General features: G+C 33.2%; 1 protein-coding gene across 3 annotated transcripts in view; it reads left to right on the top strand.

Moving 5' to 3' along the window:
- The window catches only part of LOC128994030 (RNA-binding protein Raly-like), a 334,709-nt gene that overhangs the window by 10,178 nt on the left and 301,386 nt on the right, over positions 1-23,145 (top strand). For all 3 annotated transcript variants that reach the window (XM_054418232.1, XM_054418230.1, XM_054418231.1), the window contains exon 2: positions 2,899-2,933. The gene's annotated coding sequence lies outside the window, so the exon portion shown is untranslated. The remainder of the gene's footprint in view (positions 1-2,898; positions 2,934-23,145) is intronic.

Below are 23,145 nucleotides of genomic sequence, written 5' to 3'. Positions count from 1 at the left end.
TTGCAAAATACACTCTGGCGCTTCGATAATTTAGTTATAATTGTATTGCATTCGACATTTGTTTGAAGGTTGTAGATTTAGGTCAGCTGTTAATCATTTTAGTTCTAGAAAACGGTGCTTGGTGAAATGCTTGTGGCACTAGTAGGTGAAAAAGTAACAAAAGTCAAGTGAACAATTAATTAAGCCCTTAAATTAATTAATTTTCAGGGAAAATCTACGTACTCCTCATTTTTAATAATGATACACACAACAATGCTATTCTATAAAGGCTAACTGATGTTATGCAATATAAGTTACACCGTTGTACAGTCTAATGTTGTAGGGTTGAAGACATGTATTCAAGGTGTCATTACCTTGAACTATATGTTAATTATATTTGGAAGAGGGTTTAATAACTCTACAGTACCAATAACAACAGCTTCCTTGACAAAAATGGACAGAGAAAGATATTGTGTTTAAATACTCATCAACTAGAGACTGAGGCAAGGAGGACTGCGTTGAATACTGTGTGCGTGTTAGTTACACATCAAGTCTGTATAATGTAAATTTCATTATTGGTGTCATGCGAAGTAGTAAACCTATAAACCTAGATAAAGACATACTGTATTGTTAGCAGCTCTCTGCTGATGAAGGTGTTCAGGTGTTAAAATATCATTGTTTTGAGAAGTTTTTTAATGTAGAAATTTGAATGAAACTATAGATTTTTCACCACACTATGATGTTTTTGGCTGTATTAAATGCGTTAATTGGTGGCTACTAGTTACGTTTTGCTGGCGATGCCAGCTGTCATCGTAATTTGGGGACCGAGCTGGTTTTTACAGCCCGGGGCCGCAAAATCAGCTGTCCGCTTACTTACTTAAACATGAATGCATTTTAAATACACAATCAAAATCCATAGCATTGCAATAGAATTGTGTTATTGTCACCGTTGCCTAGCAACTATTTATTTTGATTTTTGCTGATTCCTGAAATTATTTCTTCACATAACCTTAAAGTTGTAGTTGTGTTGACTATCAGTGTGCATTATTATAGTGGCGAATAGTGTATTGTGGTATAGTGTGGTGAAAAATAGCGTTCGTACCACGGACCGAAATGGTTTTGCAGCTCTCGATCGATTTAAGTTCTCGACTTCGTCTAGAAACTATCTCGAGCTGGCAAAACCTCATTTTCGGCCCTAGGTACGAAATATACTTTCATAAGAAAGTATAAAAGTTAAAGTATAAGTACTATTTATTTGATTGAGTAAGAGAAGTAATAATGTGATCTTTTCAAAGTAAGGTTTGAAGATGAATTACTTTTTACCATGCCATAGTAACAGTTTGTATCTATAATAATAGATCCTGGTCAGAGAAACATCTGTTCGTAGTCAGCAGCACGGCTACTTATCAGATAATTCCTAATTCTTCATAAAAACTAATTGTAGAAGCAGTGCATTCAATGAGTGGCTTATTCTACTTAAAATAGATTGGCTACAGGGATATAGATGTGTATGCTTTGTTAACCAAAATGCAATAATTTGACGTAAAATAAGTGCCTACATTTGTATTTGGTGTTAATGTTTCAATAGTAAAATAACTAAGCAGGACGATTACTGAAACTGAAAACATCTACATAATGTACATAATCCTTTAAAATTTCTTACGTTAAAACCATACTATAACAGGTGGTAGATTCTGTAGTGACAGCTGGTTCATTGCATTTAGTTTTTTAACACATTGATTGTTGTTTGTTGTTATTATATTTGTTTTACCTAGTTACTTTAATAATGGTTGTTGTGCATTTTTATTGTATATGATTTGGTACCGCTAAAGTTTCCTGGGGATAGTAGCATCTTTCACCAATTTTGATCGTTGATTCCTTTTGCAGGTATAAATTTTCTTGAATGGGACAAACATTTGACAAACTCAACTTTAAATAGATGATGAGGGGAAAATAAAAATAGTTCATGTAATTGTAATCTCTATTATTTGCACAGTTGTTGACCAATTTAATAATTAATTAATCTGAGTGATTCAGCGTTTTGGTTCCTTCAACGGAAAAGTTTACGATAACTAATCTATTGTTGGCATCTTTCCTCACTTTTAATTTGGCTTGTTCGTGCCAGAAAAGTAAATAGTCTCCAACGTAAGATGAAATTAATGGCAAACAACCCAATGAAGTCTAAACAAACTCCCCCCTTGGGATATATTTTAAGTCTATTAATAACACAATATTACATAACACGATTTATTTTACAAGCAAAGTTTTCACGCTCAGAATGTTCAACGCGATTTACGTAAAACAAGATACATCGCGTGTAGGGTAACAAGCACCCTTAAACTTGATCAAATTGGCTTTATAATTTATCGTCCAGGGAATCCCGCAGCGCTTCTAGTGTGTTGTCCTGCAGCGATTAAAAAGTTGCAGATTTAAAGTAAATATTATACTTTCATTTTTTAATTTCCAAAAACATTCAACCTAGTAACCTTAGTAGCTTTTATAGCCCTGAAACCTATATTATTACGAAATAGTATAAATAGTGCCTAATTTATAACTGTAATTTGTGATTGTAAAATGTGATTCACTAGATATATCGATATCAAACAAACTTCAAACTCGTCCCTGTTGTAATAATAATGATCGCATGATTTTTAGAGGAGGAAGTTTATTAAAATAGACCGTTGTCGTCCTGTTCTTGGACTTACCCTTTTTATTTTTAAAATAAGAATGATTACAAATAAGGTGAGATACGAACTATCGTGTCACAGTATTTTCAGCCAAGTTAAAATCCGATTTGTGGATAAAGGACAAAGGAGGAGTGCTCGTTCTAGTCAATAAACCATACCATTCATGGTGTAATTTGATAAAATTAGTTTTTAGAAAATGCTTGTAGAGTTTAATTTTGTTTTTTGGTTTCAGATAATACGAGAAATTAAATCTCCTGCACTCATAAGGTAAGCAAATTAACCATCTTAACAGCGAGGTTATATTTAATACAGTTGGGTAACATTCGATATTACTTACATCATAAAGGATGGCAAACATTTTGCTACTAAAGCTGTGTAGTTATTTTTAGGGGTTTTTTGTGCTAAATAACCTAATACTTTCCCCAAAACAATTAGACGTTAACTAGATTATAAATATATTTTTGTTTACTAAAAGAAAGAAAACTTAAACGCTCAAAGGAAATTGGACAAAACAGCCAAAGTTCGTGTAGGCCTATATTTCATTACGGTGTCTAATCCCATCACTGGGTTAGGTCTGCAACTTACCCAAACCTTACTCGTAGCTCATATTTTAAGCAACAAAAGTTAATGTTTCAGTTATTAAAAATTTTATCCAAAATTTATTTATTTATTTGTTTTATTTTTACTGAAAAAATTAACTACTTACAGAGGTAAGTTAATAAATTACTTTAGAGTGTAACCTCCCAAAAACGAAGTCAGATTCAAGTTTTCAGTTCGATACAGTCCACAATCGAAGGCATGCTCCAATGCACATTCTAAACAATGGCTAGATATCACAACAGTTGTATTGTGACACTTCACCACACAGAGTCCGTATTGTGTACCTTATCTGTGGTGTTTGTCTTTGGCCAGCTATTGTAATTTTGTCGTGGACACTTCGTTTCCCTCTTTGATAACTCTGTATTCCACAGCTCGTTTTTAGATTGGGAATGTATTTGTTGGGTTATACTGTTGAGATTTTTCTCTTTTTCGTGTGTTGTTTGGTATGATTTATTATTTCATGTCCTAAATAGGTCATTGACGCGGCTGTTATATTTAGATAATCTGTAAAAACTGATTTTTGAATATCCCAAGTAGACGTATTTTCCTATTGAAAACTTTAAGTTAATTTTATTATAATATGATTAGTAATGTCTGTTGGTGTACAGACAATAGCTCTGTTTATTTTTATTTTTACAAATGTAATGTTTGTCTTTCCATTCTCTACAACAACACAAAAACTATGAGTCTCTTTCTCAATAAAAAACCTTATTTGTACGGTACTTTGTAGCCTATAGTCACATTTTTATGTTACCCTTTTTGCTATACGATATTAGGTTCAACATTTTTATTGCAGTTTTTTTTAGTTCTTATTATTTTAGCTATGATATTCATCTGAGTTAGTTTTTCTCGTAACGGATTTCAACTTTTGAGCTATGGTCGTTTATTCCCTTGAAGATTTTTTCTACGGGGAACTGGTTTGTTCGACACACAATCTATTGCAGGTTGTAGGATACAAAATGTAAAACACAGATGTAGTGATAATTTTACGCATGGAAATAGTAAATAGACAAAGTGATCGTTACCAACGTATACAATGAAATAAACTTGTTATTCTACCTAATATATTACAACCCCTTAGTAGGGCATAGAGATGAGTCGGTTGGTAGACCTGCGTGTCCAACAAGACAGTGCTGCCATCTTGCAGCGATAAATTCCCTCGTTGTGGTAATCACGCTACGGCTACAACGCTTGGCCTAAATGATGTTTAGGTATGAAATACATTTCTATACATAGGCCTATGATATGTATTTGAACACAGAACTTCCAGAAAGGAATCAGATATTTTAATATCACATGGCTACTTCATTCTTATTCTTATATCTTATACGTTAGTAGGCTATTAACAAGATGTAATATGTTTCATGTAAGTATTGTAAATAAATTATGCATGCTACGAAAGTATAATTTATTGCATATGGAATGGGTTTTTAGGTTTTTAGTTGCCAGCCCATTATCTTGATTACATTATCGGTCTTCATATATTCATTATTGTTGCTGCTAATATTTATTAGATTCCATTCACTTACATATAATCCATATATTTCAATTCCTCATTGTAAATAACGTTTGCTATTGAGAATATGCCTGAATAAATTAAGAAAATCAATAATTGCTAAATATGCATAAAATCTTAAAACCATACAATCCAAAATAAAACTGATAACATACAAATATGAAAAATTTACAAATTTTAAAAACACAATTTTAAGTATATGTATATTGTCCTTTTGCACATTGAACACATATACAAATTAAATTATTATTGTTACCTTACAATATCCGTTTAGTGTTGGTAGATAAACAACTACATGTTTCGTGGCGACTGCCACATCCTCAGGTTATTCTCTTCTTAGATTCGTCATCAATTTAAAACATAAAACACAGAACACACGTAGAAAAACACATTACATTAAACATTTATTTTGATACCGTCACGTTGCGTGCACGCGTTTGGTGGTAACAATAATAATTTAATTAATATAAAGCAATATCCAGAAGTAGGACAATGAATTCTGACATATACAAAATACCTAAGTTTGATTTAAAACCGTAGTACAGTAAAAATGCTAAATTTTGCAAATACTCGTTTATTATATGTTTTTTTTTAGCTATAACCATTAAAATCCTTTTAGGAAACGAACTATATGACAAATTGGATTTGTTATGCTTGTTTTTAAAGAAACAAAATGTTTATTATAATGTCCGGTGTTTAGGCAGTTTAATTGAAATGGCTAGTGCAGCCTGGAACTGTTCCAGTGTACTAAACTAATGTCAGTGTACGATTTGTAGTCATTTGTGTTAAATGTATCATTAACGGCCGCCGCGTCACACACTAATGATACATTAATACTCAACAATGAGCTAATGGCCGCCGAATTCCACTGAATTAAACCATTATTCTTCCGTAATTAGTAATGTTTTCCGTTTTTTGTTCAGCACCATTTTTGGGAATTCCTCATTTATTACCAGACGCTGGGACGAGAGTATTAAGACATTTTCCACCAGTCGTTAGGTCTACACAATAAATAAATAAATAAAGTTATATAATTAGTAAAGTAAATATATTTAAATAACATTTGAAGAAACACGTAAACTATCTATGGTTATTTTTTATTTATGTTTTGACTCATTCTACGCTTGTAAATGGAAAATATTTACAATTAAGTAATAATTGATTAAAACTTGGCAAAGGGATAAAGCACTGGCGTACTGTCGTAAAACGAAGTCTATTAAATACACATACATTATTTTGAAAGTAAATCTATCTCAACGTAACATTGAATCTTTACATAAATACGTTGACATAATTACTACATAAAAGTCCGTTGCTATCTTTTTACATTTAACTAGTCGAAAAATAAATCTTTTGTCTAACTTCTCTAACAATGTAACAAAGTAATTTGTATTTCTGTGATTTCGTTTTTTGTTGTTGAGGTTTGTTCGGATATTAGTGTTGTCTTGAGCCAGTTTGAAACACTTGTAATAATGACAGACACTCGCGAATGCAGACATTTTATTTTTAATTTTATTTGTACTTTTATGCGTCTTTGATGTTTTTAACGTTTTTATAAGAGAAAGGTCCAAACACTGGTCTTTTAACAACTATCTAATGTCGACCTTTGTTAATTAATTCCCCCAATTACAGATGGTATCTGGGTCCAGAATTGAAACCACTTCGGATAGATCTAGTGACTCTCAAAATTGAAGATAAGCATTGTAACCACTCACCTACCCAGATTTATATTTATTAACTTCATCGGGTTAAAACACAAATTTACTGAATGGAGAAAATGAGATATCTTTTGGTGGATGAAGAATATGGTAGAGATGTTTACAGTTTACAGTAATAACAGGGTGTTAGAGGTTTACACACAGGGGTTGTGGGAGGGGGTGTCACGTATGGGGGAGGGGGGGGGGAATGACGGTTGATATCTGACACGGCACACCTGTCAAGTAACAAACTCCTCAAACATAAAGTGCAGCATGAATATGAGCAGGGTTAAGTTAATGTCATTGCTCTTTATGTAGTGATGCATTTTGATAAACCATGCTGTGAAAAAAGTTGATTGTGTGGTAAACTGTAAAATTTGCTACGTCCAAACTAAACTAACAAATGTGTGACGGTAAATATATTAACCAATTAAATAAACAAGTTTTAAAACTGTTAGATCTAAATAGTTATCGTATACTAATAAGATGTAGGTGAATAGAGTTGTACACGAGTGCGCCTTCAAGCCGAGTTATGTGATATAGATACAGCTACTGTTTTGCGTCACAGCGTATACAGGCACTGCTTAAGAATGTGTACAACGTTACAGTATAATAATGTTGATTTTTAACTCATTGTGCGCCGAAATGAAGCTTGTAACTAACGTGAAATAGTCTATAGCATTTATATCACTTATTTATGTTCAGCTGAATTTCTTGCAGGATGAATTTTAGGCGTAGAGACCGCTGCGCTTTTTCGTCTTAGGGTCAAAACACATTACAAATTATACGTAAGCATGTATGTTTGTTTACGTTTCTATGAGAACTATAAGTATCGTAAACAATTATAGTTTTGATAATAGACTACATATTATGTAACATATACTGTATATTTCAATGTGTTTGCGAACCATCCAGTTAGACGGGTTTGACGGTGGGAGGGTTTGTAAAATCGATAATATGTTCATTTATTTATTGCTGTAGATTGATTTTCATTAATATGTATCTACGCAATTTGGAACTTTTCGTATTGAAAGCTTAGATTTGTTTCTAAACTTTATCGCAGGCCTCTAAAATTAAGTTGAAACTTCAATATTGTGTTCCTAGTATCCATCCTAAGCTTTAGACCGTGTTATATGAAAATCTCTCCGGAAACTCCGTAGTCATGTTCATGTTCCTTAAGTCAAAACAAACAAAAAATTTCGCATAAACATATGCCCTATGTCGCTTCGTTTTCCCTCTGTCGGTGTTTATGTATTTTTTATATAACTTTGGAACCACTGGAGGTACCAGCTTCAAACTTGGTACGGGTTTTCTACTTTATCAGTTGAGGGATTTCTAAATGTTTAAATTTGCAATGTTTTTCATCAACTATAAGGCTAGCCAGATCGTTATATACCATACTAGCGTAGCTAGCAGCTACGATAGCGTGCAGCTAGGTAGGGGTTGTTTACACCCTCATTGACCCGCCCCGTCTATATGTCTATCTTGATGATCTCATCATATAATGGTCAGTGTTTCAACACCACCATTGAAAAAAAATAGTTTCTATTAGACAACTGATGGTACGGGGGAAAACTTCTACAACATTTGATAAATTTGGTAGTGAATTAGGCTTCCAGTTTCATAAAAATTGTTGAATGTGAAAATTATATTTTTGAAAAGAAATCTGAAACAAGACTTGAAAAATATGGAGATTTATATGACTGTACAGTCAATAGTTTGCAAAATCACATAGCTTCTACTGAAAGTAATTATCCAATACCGATACAATGAAAGTTTTCCTTACTTGAGAAGTATATCCTGTTTTGGTGGATGGACCTTATTACGTTGGGCTAAGTATCACAAGGTAAAGTTTATTACATAGCTATTAGCACGGATTAAAGATTAGACTGAGTAGAGATAGATTAGAGTGTCTTCTCTTAATGTGCTATTGGAAATTGGCGATTGACAGGATATAAACCTTGGCGTCACGCGCTCTAACGTTTATATGTACTAGTAGAGCTTTCGTAGCTTAACTTGTACCGCAGTTAAACCGTCGATAAGTCAATTCAGAAAGAAATAGCGACATCAATACATTCCTATTAACAATCGGAGTTATTTGCATTTCGTGTTAAATCAATAAATATTGAATATGCCTATATAGGTTTCGTTTAGAATGCAGGAAAATTGCTAATTTACCGTAATAAATCAGTTGTATTTAGGTCAATGGAGTTCAAGAATGGTTGAAACAATATAGTAACCGGTTCTTCAAATGACTATGCTTATAGGCCTACATCATATTCGATGTAATAATGTTTTATCCTTTAACGGTATAAACAAATTTAAGTTACGCTATTTATTATAATAGTTTAAATTCACTTCTAACTTGCTTGCTGGATTTATACATAATCCATCCAACAAATGTTAAAAAGTCCCATTCAAATGAATTGGCTGTATAGTTGTTCTAAATATTAACTACTGGTTGCTAATCCCTCCACAACACAATAATTGAGAGATTAGTGATCGGCGAGTGGTGCAGATAGATAACAACACGGTTTGTGATATCACGCCGGGCTCGTATCAGCTTATCAGTAAAACTCAGCCATCCGTCCTTCCTGATCCGCCCTTATCTAGGCATCTGTGGAAAATCGTGCGTCAAAATTGAAACTGTACCGTTGGTTCTATGGAAGGGTAGTTAGGGGTGGGACAAAGAAAGGGTAGTTTTGTTTTGTGTTGTAAGTACCTCTTGATCTGTGTTTTGGGTGTTTACAGGGGTTTTCAAAAGTTCATAATGAGCAAAATTACACCTGGAACTTTTATACTTAACTCAAATTAAATTTTCATCCAAACCTATAGCTTGACAAATAGACGTGAAAATTTCAGGTTGAAAGAGATTGCAAACCGCCAACTCAACCTATCACCCAAAACCTAGTACTAATGAGACCTAGGGGAAAAGTGTCACAATCATTACAATTCGTTCGTAAGCCTAAGCAGTATTTATGGTTGCCTGCCATGCTAAACTCAACAATAAACATGACAGGTTTTTTACTTTCAACATTATTATAAACATTTATATTAACATTTTCCTTATATTTTTTGCATCATCACGTTTGACGCTATGATGTATGTTACTGAACGTACACAATTTTAAACTGATACATTTTAAACTGCTGAAACGTAGTTTAAAATATAAATTTTAAATGCAAAGACTTTTTTGGAACAAAGTACAATGTTAAACAATAAAACGAGAAAGTGGTGCAGCCATGACGTGATTGCCGCAATAAGGTAGATTTATTGTTGCAAGATGGCAAGACTGTCTGGCCGGACACGCAGGTCTACCAACCGAATCACTTAATGCGCTATTTTCTACGCTAAAACTAATATTTTTTTAGTTAAGGAAGTGCAGATATATTCTCTGTACGGTCAACATCGAAACTAAACATTATAAAACATTAAAAAAAATATAAAACCGGGTTTCGATGCAAAGATGAAGGTAAGTAACATAACATGATTGGCTACACATTAAATGTTTGAAACGCAAAAAACATAACTTTAGATTGCAAACATACTCATGTATATAATGTTATACTTGCATCTATTAATAGTCAGTATAATACCCAACCAAGACCACCTCATACCATAATGACTTCTACTCCCCCCTCCACCCCCCCGGATGAGTCAGGACATGCACACGCCTCTGGTCGTCTCCCCAGACACTAAATTATAAAGCCAATTTGATCGAGTTTTAAGCAGCTTGTTAGTCGGATCACGCGATTCGTCTTTCACAGCCATAAATCTTCGCTAATGTCTCTTTGTAAAATCCTACTATTTATGGTAGTAATGCAGCTTTGTTGGGATAAGACAAAAGTTTGGCATTTTAATTCTTATAACGCAAACGCGTTTGAAGTCTAACGATAATTTTAGGGCGAGCGTTAATTGCTCCAACTGACCTGAGTACAGGTAGTCGGGTATTCCTGAATTGCGCCAACTACTCCAGGGAGCCAACCGATACGTTCTTTAACTGCACCAAGTAGCGGCCCTCTTTGACTTATTATTGAGTAGGTTAGGTTAGGTTAGGTTAGGATAGGTTAAGATTAAACGTAAAAAAGGACATTTCTTCTTACCCGCACCTGGTTTGGGCTTGGCGCAACTAAGGAACATTTGTGGGGAGCCTTTAAGGGTTTGGCGCAATTAAGGAACTTTTTGACGCAATTAATGCACGACCTAGTTTTATTGACTGAAATTTAGTGGGTTTGCAATTTTATTCAACAAAGGTATGCAGGATTTTAATTAGTACCTAACTATGGGATTTATAATAATTAGACTGTAGTTGTATTAGGAGAAATTTTCCATCAACAATGTCAGCTTCTCGAGATGATAGAGAGGTCTGTTCTGACAACAGAGATCTACTGAAGTGATCAAAGGGTCTGACTGTTTGTTGGCTTCAATTGTTATAATTTTCAACTGATAAACATCTTTGGGACAGTACAAAATTGTCACTTGTTACACTCAACCTTGTGTAACACTTTGGAAAACCACTCAAAAAGTTTGATTTAGGTATCTTCGTGGCAAAGTTATCCAGAAACACGATTCAATAATAATTATTGATCAACCATCGCATTAAAGCCTTTCATTATACACCACAGTGCATTCCCACGAAAATGTTCTAGTTAACATTAATCTATGTATTATTTGTTTATGTACTATGGAAGTGGATAGGGACATAGGTATACTCATAGTAGCCAATTTCATTTTGGTATAAGAAAAGGTTGGTATATAAAAAGAAATGGTAATTTACAACACAAAAAAAAAACTGTCTACAACTCGAATACTTATAGGAATGGGGCACGGGATTCTAGTTCAGAATAAAGTGCATACTGACACGAGTTTTATGTTTACCTTTCAGTACAGGTTCTCCTTTCAATACCAATTAAAACTTTCCTGTGTAACCGAGTTCCTTGCGAAAATAGTTATTAATTAGATTAGCTGTTACCTAGAATAATAGTCCTGAATTCATAGGTTATTTTTACTAATCTGTATATTTTCTTCATTTATAGTTTCATCTCACAAGATTCCAAGTAGGCCTAACTATGTATAATGTAAGATAGCGTGCGGCTAGGTAGGGGATGTTTACACCCTCATTGACCCGCCCCGTCTATATGTCTGCTTTGATTATCTCACTATCATTTTAGAAAATGTATATTGAATTTGCTTTATAGAAGTATTGAATTTGCTTTATAGAAGTACAATTTTGATATTAAAAAACTATATGGCAATGTTAATGTATTGTATAATATACAGTAATTACCATACTGTACTGTACTGTACTGCACTGTACTGTACTGTACTGCACTGTACTGTACTGTACTGTACTGTACTGTACTGCACTGTACTGTACTGTACTGTACTGTTATCCTGGAGGCAAAGATGAATTAATTACCATAAAAAAGTGATGATGGTATATCGAGATATGTATTACTTATGACTTTTAAGCAAGTTTAGAAAAATCTACATTTAGTTGTTATTTTATTAGACAATTTTGACTTCGGATTAAATACTGTAGTAAAAAACTTGATTAAGAAAATAAAATAGCATCAAGTGCTACGTTTTTCCGTTTTGGTTTTAGACGGAAAAAGTTCTTTCTTTAAAAATATTACATACATTTTGAAATCCCGCAAACATTTTTATTTGATTTGGCTGTTTTTATTCTATAACTGTGACTTTCTATTATTTTCCTAGAATAATTTATGCAACTTGTCCGAAAACTCACAGTACAATCACTCTTGCCATTGAGTATACACGTCTATACTCAATTCTCTTACTTAATTTGATTATATCAAATTCGTATTTTCATAAAAAAAACAACCCTATGGAACCATTTTTACGAGCTTCTAAAGTGACTTCATGAATATCACTAAATATGTGTACTATATTTAAAATCCTAAATATAAATAGAAACTCAATAAATGTGGTGAATAGTACCCGCTAGATCATAATTCTTTGCAACGATGCTAAAAAGCATATGAGGGAACGCTGGGTCGTTCCTTTACATCTTGCAGTTTCCGAACCTCTCTGTGTATGAAACCGCGTTGCATTACAGGTAATGGACTCAGTTTTAGTTGGTAAACTGACGTAGTTGCAATAGCGTGATTGCACCTTGCACCGCGTGTTGATAAGTCACCACAACTTGGCAACATTGTCTAGTCCGACACGCAGACACTGCCAACAATATACTTACAAGTTATGTGAATCACTATGATAACCTACTTACACCTATTACCATTGCCTTTACCTTTAACATTGTCTAGTCCGACACGCAGACACTACCAACAATATACTTACAAGTTATGTGAATCACTATGATAACCTACTTACACCTATTACCATTGCCTTTACCTTTAACATTGTCTAGTCCGACACGCAGACACTACCAACAATATACTTACAAGTTATGTGAATCACTATGATAACCTACTTACACCTATTACCATTGCCTTTACCTTTAACATTGTCTAGTCCGACACGCAGACACTACCAACAATATACTTACAAGTTATGTGAATCGCTATGATAACCTACTTACACATTTACCATTGCCTTAACCTTTAACATTGTCTAGTCCGACACGCAGACACTACCAACAATATACTTACAAGTTATGTGAATCACTATGATAACCTACTTACACCTTTACTATTGCCTTTTCCTTTAACATTGTCTAGTCCGACACGCAGACACTGCCAACAATATACTTACAAGTTATGTGAATCACTATGATAACCTACTTACACCTTTACCATTGCCTTTACCTTTAACATTGTCTAGTCCGACACGCAGACACTGCCAACAATATACTTACAAGTTATGTGAATCACTATGATAACCTACTTACACCTTTACCATTGCCTTTACCTTTAACATTGTCTAGTCCGACACGCAGACACTACCAACAATATACTTACAAGTTATGTGAATCACTATGATAACCTACTTACACCTTTACCATTGCCTTTACCTTTAACATTGTCTAGTCCGACACGCAGACACTACCAACAATATACTTACAAGTTATGTGAATCACTATGATAACCTACTTACACCTTTACCATTGCCTTTACCTTTAACATTGTCTAGTCCGACACGCAGACACTACCAACAATATACTTACAAGTTATGTGAATCACTATGATAACCTACTTACACCTTTACCATTGCCTTTACCTTTAACATTGTCTAGTCCGACACGCAGACACTACCAACAATATACTTACAAGTTATGTGAATCACTATGATAACCTACTTACACCTTTACCATTGTCTTTACCTTTAACATTATCTAGTCCGACACGCAGACACTACCAACAATATACTTACAAGTTATGTGAATCACTATGATAACCTACTTACACCTTTACCATTGTCTTTACCTTTAACATTGTCTAGTCCGACACGCAGACACTACCAACAATATACTTACAAGTTATGTGAATCACTATGATAACCTACTTACACCTTTACCATTGTCTTTACCTTTAACATTGTCTAGTCCGACACGCAGACACTACCAACAATATACTTACAAGTTATGTGAATCACTATGATAACCTACTTACACCTATTACCATTGCCTTTACCTTTAACATTGTCTAGTCCGACACGCAGACACTACCAACAATATACTTACAAGTTATGTGAATCGCTATGATAACCTACTTACACATTTACCATTGCCTTAACCTTTAACATTGTCTAGTCCGACACGCAGACACTACCAACAATATACTTACAAGTTATGTGAATCACTATGATAACCTACTTACACCTTTACTATTGCCTTTTCCTTTAACATTGTCTAGTCCGACACGCAGACACTACCAACAATATACTTACAAGTTATGTGAATCACTATGATAACCTACTTACACCTTTACCATTGCCTTTACCTTTAACATTGTCTAGTCCGACACGCAGACACTGCCAACAATATACTTACAAGTTATGTGAATCACTATGAACACCTACTTACACCTTTACCATTGCCTTTACCTTTAACATTGTCTAGTCCGACACGCAGACACTACCAACAATATACTTACAAGTTATGTGAATCACTATGATAACCTACTTACACCTTTACCATTGCCTTTACCTATAACATTGTCTAGTCCGACACGCAGACACTACCAACAATATACTTACAAGTTATGTGAATCACTATGATAACCTACTTACACCTTTACCATTGCCTTTACCTTTAACATTGTCTAGTCCGACACGCAGACACTACCAACAATATACTTACAAGTTATGTGAATCACTATGATAACCCACTTACACCTTTACCATTGCCTTTACCTTTAACATTGTCTAGTCCGACACGCAGACACTACCAACAATATACTTACAAGTTATGTGAATCACTATGATAACCTACTTACACCTTTACCATTGTCTTTACCTTTAACATTGTCTAGTCCGACACGCAGACACTACCAACAATATACTTACAAGTTATGTGAATCACTATGATAATCTACTTACACCTTTACTATTGCCTTTTCCTTTAACATTGTCTAGTCCGACACGCAGACACTGCCAACAATATACTTACAAGTTATGTGAATCACTATGATAACCTACTTACACCTATTACCATTGCCTTTACTTTTAACATTGTCTAGTCCGACACGCAGACACTACCAACAATATACTTACAAGTTATGTGAATCACTATGATAACCTACTTACACCTTTACCATTGTCTTTACCTTTAACATTGTCTAGTCCGACACGCAGATACTACCAACAATATACTTACAAGTTATGTGAATCACTATGATAACCTACTTACACCTTTACCATTGTCTTTACCTTTAACATTGTCTAGTCCGACACGCAGACACTACCAACAATATACTTACAAGTTATGTGAATCACTATGATAACCTACTTACACCTTTACCATTGCCTTTACCTTTAACATTGTCTAGTCCGACACGCAGACACTACCAACAATATACTTACAAGTTATGTGAATCACTATGATAACCTACTTACACCTTTACCATTGTCTTTACCTTTAACATTGTCTAGTCCGACACGCAGACACTACCAACAATATACTTACAAGTTATGTGAATCACTATGATAACCTACTTACACCTTTACCATAGCCTTTACCTTTAACATCGTCTAGTCCGACACGCAGACACTACCAACAATATACTTACAAGTTATGTGAATCACTATGATAACCTACTTACACCTTTACCATTGTCTTTACCTTTAACATTGTTTAGTCCGACACGCAGACACTACCAACAATATACTTACAAGTTATGTGAATCACTATGATAACCTACTTACACTTATTACCACTCTAACACTTCACCATTACGAAACGTACTCCTTTTTTAGAGTTATTGTCCTTGGAGATAACAATTTTAAGCTAGTTTCTGTAAATTAACGTTCTAGTGTGTTTACGTTTTTTATTAATTTAATAATATTTTACTATGTTAAATATTACTATATACATATAAGTAATCCGTATATTAAGTAAATTGCCAAGATTAAAATACTACGACAAAGCAACTCTTAGCATACTCTACCTACATACCCTTGAAAATCAGAAAAAGATAGACATTAAACACATGATGCTTGACTTAAATTTCACAGTAGGCTCTAATTGCAGTATCTTAGGCTTGTATGCATATTTTTATCCGGCTCAACTTTAAATCGGAAGTTTAACAGATTCGTTTCTGAAAAAAGGATGAACCATTAAGCTATGAAAAATGCAGCTTACCAACATATTGCCGTTTGGAAAGAAACCATACGCCGGTTTGGACAGATCCCCTGAACAAATGTCCGTAGTTTAGATGCAACCCATTACTGAATACTCAATACTGTAAAACACATTAATCAACAAAACGTAGCCAAGTTTTCATATAACTTAAATTACAAAGATTAAATGATTCAGACCTGAAAAAAACTCATCAGTAAATTAATGTAAATCAAACGGCATTTCTAACAGCAGATTGACGTAAGAAAGCAACAACACTAAGGTGTAGATGAAAAAATCTATAAATATCATGGACTTTTTGCTTCATACTACGTACAAACTTGAATTTACTTTCCTGTACTATCATTCTCTATTTAACAATATGTCTACACACTGATAATCACGACCTCACACTTCTACTATTTAATAAAATTTACTATAAATAATTACTACTTATAACAATACATCCTTAACAATCAAAAGCTCTAACTACCACTTACTACCATTAACTTTCGCATTTGTTACTCACTAACACTCAGTACCATCTACAACACACTATTATTACAGTCTCCAAAAACAATATTATCACCATTATTTGATGAGGCTAAGACAATAAACAATCATCAGTTGTTTATTATGAGAAGTGAAGTCTTACTTGTACAATGTATAACATAACGTAATGTTGTTAGCCATTGCGATGCCAAAAGAGCTTTCAGCAATAGTTATGCGCAGAAATATGAATGTTGATTATGTTTAGGTTTGCAAAATCTTTATTGTGAGGTATGTCGACGGTTATTGTGGACATTTATCTGTTGCAAATAATAGGTGTAGCTGTGCCAAATGTTCCATTTATAGTCCACTACTTCCACATGTGTGTGAGTTATACAGGGTAACTATACTCATTTTGGCCGGCTCTCATCCTCGGGTAAAATTTATTAAACTCATTAATGACGTTAAAGAGTTAACTGAATGTCTTTGTTGTAGGGAGGAAAATTACTAACATAACTTGTGTTCTTGTGTTGAAAGTTTACACAAGAATAAAGTATGGAATATATACACAAGATGGTATACATAACTGTAAGCGACGCAGTTTGTATCCATAACATTACGCACGTGGTTGATGAGCCACCATGGTGTATGTATTATTTACAATGTATTACATAATATATTTGACTCACACTGAACATTACACGTATGGTGAATTTTATGGAGATTATTTTTTTTATTATATCATTAATGGATTTTATCTAAGGACAGAGACATCAACCTAAATTTAAATCTTGTCATATGTACAGCAATTTGTTTGATAAAATAATCCTATCGAAGTAAATAAAAGAAACTGACAAAACTCATCACATTAAAGGGCATTTCTTTGCTTGAGACCAAATATGTTAGTGCTACAAGTGACAATAAAAAAGTATTTTAATTCTATGAAAAACTTAAAATCTTTATTTGAGCTTATACTAATTATATACGAACTAAGAGATAGTACCCACATTGACAAATCAGGCCCAGCATCAATCCAATGTAATATTCACTATTCTAGTAAATAAGCTTATATAGCCGGCCTGTTTACAGTAAGCCTACACAGTGGACTTATAGCGAATATTTATCATTGATATATTCAACGTAGCATATTGCCCTTTTACAAACAATATGTTTTTGCTGAAGTAAAATTACGTCTGTTGGTGCGGTGTTATTATAATGGCGGTATTTTTCATAATTTTTAAGAGAATTTTAATTTTTTAAACTGTATTTGATTCTGTTTAAATCCCCCAATTTTACATGCGTTCAGAAAATTCTAGCTGCAACCATTTTAGGGAAGCCAATGGACCAGAAATATTGGAAAACTTTGTAATGCGGGAAATAAACATCGACTACGCCCTTCCTAAAGTTTGAAACGAAATGACGTTATGCAGACATTTGTACTGATTGTTCATGATACATTTTATAAATTAGTTTTAGTTTTTTGAAGACAATAAAAAAGGCTAAAATATATTGACCTACCAAAGCTGTATTTATTTGTTATATTTCATTATAAAACCTTCACGGTGTGTATATTTTGCACTGGAAAATATCTGGGCTTGAATACCAGTATAATTAATGTATATTTCCGTGTAATTCTATATATTTTTATAGATTTTAAGATTTTTTTGTAATATTTATTATTTTTATTAGTATAAATTTTATTTTATGCTCAATTTGGCACTTTAACTAATTACGAGTTTTAAGCAAATATCAATACTTTTTAGTTATACAGTTTACGCTGTCATGGATTGTTCTTTTTATTTTTGGAATAAGTTCACACCTATTTCTCGCATTTATCACTGATGATTAAATCTATACCCTAAAATTAACACGACTGTTACTGCCAGGAATAAATTAAATTACTGTATACGCTTAAAACTAACAATTCTGGAATTGATTATACACTCCCTTATACTTGCCCATCATTGTTTTGATATGAATCCAAAAGTTCGGCTCGAAATAGCTATGTTACTGCAACAGTTATAAAACTTTGGAATATACAGTTCTAGAACGATAGCAGGCGGAATTTTTGTTAAGGTTTTAAAGAGACATTAGCGAAGATTTATGGCTCTGAAAGACGAATCGCGTGATCCGACTAACAAGCTGCTTAAAACTCGATCAAATTGGCTTTATAATTTAGTGTCTGGGGAGACGACCAGAGGCGTGTGCATGTCCTGACTCATCGGGGGGTGGGGAAGGGGAGAGGGAAATGGTTGGGAACAAGTCATTATGGTAGGGAATAATGGTTATCATTGTTATATCATACAATCGTTTGTATGTATTTGAAATACCATAATCATCCTTTGCATTGACCAAATCAGAGAAAACGGCAAAGTTACAAATAACTGCACGATGTAGATTAGCCGATAACTGTTGCGGTGCATTTAATAATTTAAATAGTAAAGTATTTGGTTTTATTTTAAAATCCAACATCCTTCTTCTCTCAACCAGAATGAATAGTATATATATACCCTTTAGGGAAAGTTCATGTCAATTACTTTATTCAAGATGATTTTTTGGCGATATTTTCTTGGCAAAATACTCAAAAATGTTGCACTAGGTTCCTACTTTTCTTACTACAAAATATCGAAACAGTTTCTAAACTAAGAAATATTAAATGCATTAAGTATCGTATTTCAAAAGATTATACTAGACTCCATTGTATTGCTTTGTCATTACGTAGCTTTAGCACGTGAGGTAGGCCTACATTTTGGCATTCCTGTTTGTAAGTAATCACCCAATTAAACAAGGATTATTACTCATAGCTTGCTTGGGATTAAGTGTAAATACTATGTTATATACTTGTTCATAACATCATTAGGTTATTGCTTTTGATACTAATGTACACAAGGACAACTAAAATGGATGAAAGAAGAAGTATTGAATTAAGAAACCATGCGGTTTCCTAAAACGTTGAATAAAGTGGGCACAAGCACTAGATTTTCCCTTTTAAAATATATACAATAATCAGTTCCTACATTATTTAGCTCCAGTCATATAAACCCCCTTTCTGTTATATTTGAAGTAGAGAAAGTGTATAGGCCCACCACTCAAAATTCTACAAAAGGTTTTCAATATATTTACTGTAAAAATCACAGTTGTACAGATATTCAGAGTTATTTCTTAACAGTTCTTTTTTGGTTTAATTTTGTACGTTGATTTTTATACTGTTTTCCCTAACTAGCAAACCATTAACACTTTTGTTGCATTGTGGCGTTTATGATTACCAATTACATTTAATGAGAAGATTTTTAATGTGAAATAAATCGCCTTTTTGAGATTGGAAAACATCTAATTGATTTCTTAGACGACTAAGGTATCTAATAGGATATTTGAGACCAAAAAGACAACCGAATGGATATCTTAGAACACTGAAATGATGAGTCAATCAAGGTAGTCATATAGACGGGGCGGGTCAATGAGGGTGTAAACAACTCCTACCTAGCCGCACGCTATCTTGCAATACACAAGATAAAGATCTGACTAGGTTCATGGGTAATGGTATGATTTAAAGATGTAGTTGTTTGATTATATGGTTCTGGATTAGAAATAATAACTATTTTGGGCAAAAACTGCTAGGAACAACTAAAAAAATACCGAAGATTAAATATCCTCACTTGTGCATCCAACAATAAAACCATTATGACGAAATGGAAAGATATATTATTAAACTACTGCTAGTTCCTTGGTATTCCAAGGAAATATCTTAAGGGAAATATCCGAGGTAATCCAAAGAGATATTAGTAAATTAAACCCTAAAATAAAATGGAAACATTAGTTATTTACAGTAGAGCGTTAGAAGGCGAGGAACACACACTGAAACAAGCTTAAGATTTTACAAAAAGTGTTGGTGTAAGCTTAAACGATGTTTTATATGATTTGTTTGGAGTCAATAATTAGACTTAAATGTTACAAATGATTCGCAATGACAAACATGTTTTGTCTTTATAATATATGAGACACATTTGGTGGAATACGTGACACTATATATATGAAAATGTTAAAACACAACGGTCATCTGCATTTCTTTTTTAATCTGAAATAATGATCGCATATATTTTTGGTTAATTAGTTAGAATTCGGCAGTTCAACCAGCTTTGTTTGTTATTTCATAATTTTATTGGTACATAAACAACTATCCTTCCAGAAAATACGGATTCGCTATTTTGTATGTACCCTGAGATGATCACACAACAAGAGGTTCAACAGCTGCATACATGCTACACAATTCAACGTAAACTGATCTTCCTGTCTTACTGCTAATCCAATTATATCAGCTGATCTGTCTGTATGCGTCGTCTGCTACGGGCTTATACACGATAATGAGTTGCCGTTTCAAAGCGCTGAATATTCTAAATTCAAACATAGGCACTTTGTGCAGTTAACGTTCTCAGCCAATTTATTTGTTTGTTAATAGTGTTAAGTTGTTAATCAGTGGATAACTGTTAGTTTTTTTCGTGAGAAAACATTTAAAACTAATTATTCAGATTTCTTTGCTTTAAACATCGACTAATTTAAAACGATTATTTGTAGCTTTGTAGGAAAAGGTAGCCAGTCTTCTTTATGAATTAATAACAATCTATACCATATTCATACCCTACTATTCAAGTAATTTTTGGAGTTGGTATCAATTCTATTAAAAGTTGTTAAAACGTTGAGGAAGAAACGAAATTTGGATGAGATGCGATTCAATGAAAACCTGTGTAAGTGAAATAAAATCTCGGCACTAAGAAGGTTTTCACTTAAAAGTCCAATAAAACGCAATGTTCTCTCAAACACCTCGGTTTATAGGCCTATTGATTTTATTCTTGATCAAACTTTCAGTTTCTACTTTACGCTGGATGGGCCGTGTAGGATTTCAAGGGATAATCAATTTGTAAAATGGTATAGTTTTAAAGTAGTTTTAAGTAAAATTGTGTGTAATAATGAGTAAACCCCTTTTTGATTCTAACTTTAAGACGTACATAATAATACGAACGTGTTAAAAATACAAGATAGTCAATACAAAAACAAGACATTTCACCGTTCCCGTTAATAATTTCATCCTTTCTTGGACTAGAATGTGTGAAGTAAGTGCCTGTATTTCATTTATATATTTTAAAGCTCTCGTGAATAGAAAAAAATGATTTGTGTTGTTCAATATCTTTTATAAGCGATCGAAATATCAGGACACTAATCCATCCAAGATATTTCTTCAGTTAAACATAATATACAACACACAATATCTATGTAAAATTTAAACTTGAACACAATATAACAACAATGATACAAGAAGACTTTTGGAGAAAACATTTTTATATTGTATATTAAAAGGATATAACGTAGTGAAATTGTCCGTAATACATATAATGGATTCCACTCACGATACTCATAGCGTGTTTCATTTCCACTGAAATATTACTGGCTTCGTGCTGCTTAACATGTGTTTTCCCTAATATAATTACTCATTATTAGTCTCAATGTAATCTAACATTAATATGAGTAAATTTTTCGACATGAAAGAATTTCCTGATAAAGTAATATGACACAACTCGAGTTGGGTTTGACTGTGAATACTGGGTTTTTAAGATTACAATTGCAAAGGATAATTATTTTAATTTTAGTTTATGAACATTTTTCTATGCTTATTTTTAGCGTGGAAAAAGTCCATCAGATAGAATTAAGACTGTGGATACTTATCATTCATGGTCAAGGGGTTTCCGTTCTATCTGACGTCACTCTGGTTCGTTCTGGTTATGTCGTCATTCTGTAAAAATCATATGTAAAAATATTTTGCCAACTAATTATTCTAGCCATATGAAACTAATATTTTAGATTTGGAGGAATGCCTTTTTATTTATATTTCCCTAAGTAAATGAGTAGTTTTATACCAACCAAGTAGGAAGAATGATTTTTTAAATATTAGAAGTTATAAGTAATACATTAGGAGAAATTATGTATTTTGTGCGAGACATTATTATACTACATAACGGGATTTATAATAATTTGTAAATTGTTACGTACATTTAGCGTTCAAGCGTGAAATCCAAGGAGTTTAAAGTAAGTTTATTAATTTACCTGAGTTCATTAAGGCAAAAGGCGCTTTACTTGTGATTAATGACAAAGGCATAACAGACTGTAATCAAACTGCTTCTGGAAGTATTTTTTACATATTCTTTCCACAAAGGAAACTTGCGATTCTTAATTGTTTATCTTTTTAAATATTGCATTACTGTAGTTTAAACATTGGAATCAGTAATCGCCTAAAAGGTAAAAACAGACAAAAACAGGTAAAAACTGATTTAGCTTTTTGAATCCATTACAAGTATCTATTAAACTAATTAGTGATAAACAGCATTATGACTAAACGTGTCATAAGTACTACTACTCTCATCTTAAGTA

This window comes from Macrosteles quadrilineatus, unplaced genomic scaffold (assembly GCF_028750875.1).
Source record: "Macrosteles quadrilineatus isolate MER2022 unplaced genomic scaffold, UCM_ALF_1.0 Scaffold_5__1_contigs__length_97177068, whole genome shotgun sequence".
In the NCBI taxonomy this organism is placed as follows: Eukaryota; Metazoa; Arthropoda; class Insecta; order Hemiptera; family Cicadellidae; genus Macrosteles; species Macrosteles quadrilineatus.
This window is presented reverse-complemented; position numbering and strand designations above follow the sequence as displayed.